This window comes from Cupressus sempervirens, chromosome 3 (assembly GCF_028749045.1).
Source record: "Cupressus sempervirens isolate cs-2001-9-10 chromosome 3, ASM2874904v1, whole genome shotgun sequence".
NCBI lineage: Eukaryota > Viridiplantae > Streptophyta > Pinopsida > Cupressales > Cupressaceae > Cupressus > Cupressus sempervirens.
This window is the reverse complement of record NC_143120.1, coordinates 448,146,697-448,153,705: the sequence shown is the minus strand read 5'-3', so window position 1 is coordinate 448,153,705 and position 7,009 is coordinate 448,146,697.

Genomic DNA, 7,009 nt, shown 5'->3' with positions numbered 1-7,009 from the left:
ATGATTTGCATTTGTTATCTTTGATTCATGTACTTTTACATTCTTGATAATTGAGTACATAAAGAGTTAGGAAGCAATTAGAGCCAAAGCTTTGACTTGGAGTGGTTGTGGAGATGTATAGACTAGGAAATTTGACTGTAGCTTTTATCTCTTTCTTAATTCACAAAATTATTAGAATTCTTTACTTTTGGAAGTCTTTGTGCCCTAATAGTAAAGGTTATTCTTATAGAATATGTTAAAACAAGACTTAGAGCCAAATTGGTACACTTTCAATTAGCCTTCGAGTTGGTGTTGGTTTATCAGTATCACTGTTTCCAACTACCAGATAGAAGTGTAGTTAGAGATTTCATCTTGCCCATTACTTGCTCTACTGGTAAGTGGATTATTTTTTAAAAGCTAAGAGGAAAGAATATTGGTAATACCCTTTCAAATTTCTCAACTTCTTGCTTACCTTGAGTTGATCCAAGGAATGATGATTAGGGGGAGCCTTCCCTTTAAGGTAGGGAGACTCTATCTCACATGTTGTGGTTGGTCTACCTATTTTGTGATTGGATTTTATCCAAAACCTTCAGTTGCAAAATATCCACCCAACATGGTTAACATGGCAACATTATGTACATGGGTGATGACTGACTTGTGACTTGGAATACATTGGCATTCGTGATCATGTGTATTCTTTGAGTCTTGCATAGGTTGGCATGTGTGTAGCCTCTTTCATGTGTGTCCTTTGTGAATGTGGTTGGGTCATTATCTCAATGAGCATAATGAGTTGAAGCTGATGTATGTTTATACTTGATGCTTATGCATTGATGTTACATGTATATGGTCTTGATGTTGTTATTCTTATGATGATGGATTAGATTAGTAGATTTATATTGCAATGATTTAGATTGTATATCTATGATATTAGATGATTGAGATTCTTATATGTATGTTGCATTCATAATTATGATATAATCGAGTGCCTTTTCCCTCAATATACATGTTTACAGTATTCTTTAGTGTGGAGTTCTTTTTTTCTAGGCCTTTAATTTTCTTGTTTATGACCATCTAACGAATTTCTATCTGATAGAAACATTTTGTCATATGCGAGAGTGTTTTGTTGTACGAGAAAATACTTGCCCATATGACTCTGGAAACTCTATCATATGAGACTTAAAAAAAATATTCTACAAGAGTTAGTACTAGATAGTACGCATATTTAATCAAAACTGTCATTTCTCAAACAGTGGGCACTTCTGCCCTTGAGCAGAAAGTTCAAATTGGATTTCTAGATATCCTTTTGGGAGACACATCTTCTTAATTAGAAATATATTGGTTATCAATCACCATTGCAATAATTAAAGTAAAATTTCATGTTTGCCTACGTGATTAAACCAATAAATGAACTTGTATGATTGAACATGGTAGAAATTGTCTATTGGGCTTAAAATGAATGTCGTTATGGAAAAGTATACCATAGCAAACTCAGGTTAACTCTTGCATGCTAATCACCTAATCATAGTGGATTAGTGGACACATGTATCCATTGCATTGACTTGGTAGTAAACATGGAAATCATTAACGATGTTATTAGACTTCCACTTGCAATATGCAATGCATGTTAATAAATATAATTTCAATAAGGCATTAGATTACATATTTAAATAATTAATTAATTAATTATTTTTTTGATGGAGGGTTTAGACCTACGAGGCATGAAGTCTGAGAGCTACCAACCAATGAAGGCCACCACATATACTTTTTAGGGACTTGATACGGGACCACTCGTGTCTGAAACCTCTTTGGCTTAGAGCCAATGACTGAGGGGCATCCACGTTGTCAAAATCACTTGGGGCATGATTCCAACCTCATCCCTTATGATGTCAGAGCCTTGCACTCAGTAAGACTTGATCCCTGGTGGACTCTTGGTGGGCCATTCAACTTCACTAGTAGAGGAGAGACCCATTGACATAATTTAATTATTTAAGAAAATATAAAATCTTTTGGACATGGACAATTGCCACTATTACTCAACTCCTTGAAAAAATATAAAAACTAGGCAAAGGCACAACTACGAGTTATTATCATTATTTATGGCAGGAATACTTATGCATTCATGTCACTCCTAATATGACATTAACACTAACCAATCAAATCAAAGAATTTAAAACATTATATGAAACTTCAAATGTTTATATCATTTTCTAATTTTTCATTATTTTATAAATCACAATTTTCATCCATTCTATTGATCCATACTATTTTTGGTGGAGGAGAAAATTAATTTTCTTCCACAAAAATACAAATATTTTCTAACTTCATCTTGCATTAATGAATGCATTAATTACAACTTTATCTTTTCCACATTTGTTGATTAAAAAAAAATTTCAATCATTTTATCCTCCACCTCACACAACATGTCTAATCAATATTAATTCTCAGTAACAATATAATTTCAATATGTTATATCTTTGTATTTGAATTTTTAATTTTTTTTAAACTTTGATTTTTTAATAAAAGTAGTTAAATTATTACTATTATTTTAAATTTGTAAAAATAAATTAAGCAATATTATTTTTTAATTATATTTTATAATAGTGTTTGTAATATGTATAATTGATAAGTGTTACAATTTGTAAATTATATCATTTATTATTATTAATATTTTATATTTAAACAATTTATCATTAAGTTTAAATATATTTAAAACTTAAATATATATTTTAATATTAAATTAATAATTATATTTTACATAAAAAAAATACTAAAGAAAATAACTACAAAAAATAAATAATTCAATTCTAAAAGATATATAAATTATTATTAAGTTTTTATAAACTATGTATTAAAATTAAATAGTTATATTCTATTTCTTATTTATTACATCATATTTATTCATCAACATCAAATTTATATGTATTGATCGTTGAGGGAGTTTTTCCAACTACTTATGGTTTCTCTAGTAGCATGCATAACATGCTTAAACATATAATGTGATACTCCAAATGCTTCATCACTTCTTCAAATTCTATAATTCAAATATTGGTATGGATAACTTTCCTCATCACACATATTTTAAGTTGTCAATGTAGAAGGTGCAAATTTGTCTAAAGCACATGTATTGATCGTAGTATGATATTAGGTAGTTAGTGCCATATTGGGTACTTTGGCCTCTTATTCTTGGGCTTAAATACCCAAATATATAATAATATAACACAAGAACTTAATAACAAAATATGAGTCATCCTATTAGATCACAAGTGCATTTCTAGGCAAAAATTAATGCGTTCACAATGTTAATTATGCCGAAGGTGTTCCCTATATGAAGGCGAGGAACTAAATTGTACATCTAACAGTGGGCAATGATGGAGAGAGAATGACTACCATTAAAATGATTAGAAACGTAGATGTTACCTTTTCACTGTTCAATGAAGAGGAAATCCATCTATGACATTTGGTTTAGGTGAGGTATTGAAGCCTTTTTTCATTGCATAGTCACCATCACGTTGTGTCTTTTCTATCATTCCCATAACGAGCAACCAGTCCAAATAAAGTAGATGGTTAGTCCAATAGACTGGTCACACGTCTATCATATCTGTCTTTGTTGTTCATCGATTCCAAATGCAATGATTGTAGGATTATAGACCATTGATAGTCAATAGGAGCTAAGCTTTGAGATTTATGAAGGGTGGAGCATTCCAGATTCCTTCGACATTTGCTAAATTCGAACTCGCATAGTATAATATTGTCTTTCGAGCCTTCTTCTCTGCTCAACTTTACTTAGGCCATTTTTTAACGTACTATTTTTGACATTTGAGCATAAGCTCATATTTTCCATTTTAGCATAGATAAGAATTTAGTTTGAGGTTAAAGCCCTAGGAGCTCCATTTAGAGTTTACTTACAATTTATTATAGAATCAACAACAAAATTATGTAATTTGATAACAAAAAAAACTCAAACAGATCAAAATAAACCAAATCATAGAAACCATAACCAATCTCTTCCATTCGTAGACACTAAGATTTCTACTCTCAAACCATTTAAAGGACCAACACATTTGGCAATTCCCTCTTATCTTTTTGTAAAAAAAATTAATTGCTTCAAACGGACACCATGATATTGCTACCCATGCAAACTTAAGGATTAAGAAATATTACACCAAAAATTAAATGCTAATTCACTTCAAAGTGCCACGGGAATTATAGTATACCAAGGAATTTAAGGAGAATCCACTATACGAGTATAATTGCAGATTTCTATGGTAAGAGTTGTTTGTAAGAGGGATGCGTTTTGTGCCACTGATGAATTGAAATGCTCATCCTTGTATTAAAGTGGCCAGTTAACTCTTGAACTCTTGGACGTGTAGAGGGATTGTTTTAAACAAGATGCTTCCTTTTGACGTTAGCTCCATAAAATTGGTTGATCCAAGGTTGAGGAATTTAGGTCTTCCCGTCTTCATCAGAGGGCCTACAATGGGAGCGTCAGAATTTGGATCTAGATTTCATTTACTGACAAGAGAGAAAGGAGTTGCAGGATTCAAGTACATTATGCCTGGTTTGTATGCAGGGAATACAAGAAATTTTAGTTTATATTATACTATGTGGCTTGATTATTGGAGGGAAGGAGAGATACATGAAGAAGTGTAGGTTGAGAGAGAGGGAGGAGTACACATATGTAAGTAAGTAAGTTATATATATATATATATATATATATACAATTTTACAAATATATTTAGAGATATCACTCACAAATTTTATCTATTTATGTACCTTCGGTAATTTTAGTTTATGGTTCACTTTATCTTCATAGTTTTCTTCATGGTCAACAATGTGAATGTATATACATTGATTTGGGCAATTAGTGTAACATATGCATCAAACAATTTGATATGATTGAAAATTTGGCATTAGACAATTATACACATTTGTGTCTCTATAAACATGATAAATGGAATTCTTATGGACACTTTGGGAAGTATTATCTTTCTTCTTAACATGAATTGACATACAAACCATAGATTTATGTTTAGATTTGATGTCTTTATGTGTAGATAGAGGAAGATTTGTAGTTGAAAAATTACTAGGTCAACACCCACATATAAAAATAATAGATGCTTGTCTTTGGTCGGTTAGTGCCTACTTTTTAAAAGCGATTCGTACTTTTGTGAGGTTAAATTTGGATGGTAAATCTAAGAAATTAATTCTCACTACATGACTTTTCTGATCTTATGTCTCTATGCATATCAAGTGTCCTTATGTGCATTAGGATGTTTTCTTACTATTTATTTTTATACATCAGAGTATCAAGATAGGAGTTCATTAAACTTCTAAGGTTGTAAACTAGAGAACTTAATTGATGTTAAATTAATTTTAAGTTGCATCCCCCTTCTATAACCTTAGTATATTTGTGCCCTGTAGGATCAACATCATTGCCTTTTGTAATCTTGGAGTAAGCAATGCAACTTATTGAACATGTCTAAACAATAATTTTTTTAGAAGGATAAAATCATTCATCTTTATCTTATTAGTGGACATGACACAAAACCAGCATAAAAACCTAAATTCTTTTATCTAATATATATCTTTTAAATTTAACTCGATGTCACTAGTTTTGGTGAATTTTATTTTTTTTAAAAATGGATCATCAACATTAAGTGAAACACTAATTATGAAAAGTTTATAAAATTCCTTCATATACAAGTTTGCATAAGGGATACTATTATGGAAGTTATCTTTATCAATATCAATAAATTAATCAAAAGTTAGCTAATAAATAAATACAAATATTACATATTTCATATAAAGAGTGAGAGATTTCCTTATATATTTCTCTCTATTTTCATCTCTATATTTTTTGTTGTTATGATAGTTAATATGAATATATTTTCTCTTATTAATAAATAATTTAATATTTATCACAAATGTTTTAATTAAAAATATTTAGTTCAAATTAGGCATTTATAACTAATAATTTCAAGGTTAGAAACATCCACATAGAAAATTATATTTATAGTCCATGTCTGAGATACTAATTTGTCTCCCTTAATATAGTATTAACTATACAAATACAGGGGAGGGAGATACATTAAAAAATAATCGATAGCAGATGCTGGTCTGAGATCGTTGTGACTACCCTGATAGACATGTATGGAAAATGTGGGAGTATACAGAAGGCACAAGCACTGTTTGACAAAATCCATCATTGTAGCATAGTCCCATGGAATGCAATGATCACAGGATATGCAAATCATGGCTACAACAAAAATGCACTCCATCTCTTTGAACAGATATGTATTCCATTTGCATATAGCCATGGCGGTCTACTTGACGATAAGATATTCAAGTTTCAATACCACCATGTTCATGTTATGTTTGCAATAGGGAGGGAGGGTTGGCGAAGAGCGAGGGCAAGGAGGAGGTGGGTGAGCAAGAGATAGATAGAGATGGAGATAAAAATAGAGGAGATGGAGAGATAGAGATAGGGAGGAGAGAGGAGTAGATAGAGATCAGAGAGAAAAAGCGATGGAGAAGGATGTGGAGGAATTAATGGAGAGATCTATAAAGGAGAGGGAAGATATCATGGTAGAGATATGTAGTTTCCGATATAAAGAGGGACACACACACACACACACACACACACACACATAGATAGATAGATAGAGAGAGAGAGAGAGAGAGAGAGAGAGAGAGAGAGAGAGAGAGAGAGAGAGAGACCATGTTTAAAAATGCTTATCTACAAACTGCTTATCTTGACAATCTGTCAAAATAATATGGAAATTTGATAGATTTAGTTAAATTAGACTAAATGTATACATGTAGGTGGCATATTTGACGATTAGCAAAAGTTATATAGAAAGAGGTATAGAGGGATAATATATAGGGATAGAGAAGGATGGAGAGATAACAAGATAAAGATAGAGGGAGAGACAGGGGAAGAAACATGGAGGTGTGTCTTAAATATGGAGATATTCCAAGAAGATTGAGATAAATATGAATATAAAATTAGGAATATGTGAAAAATAGATAG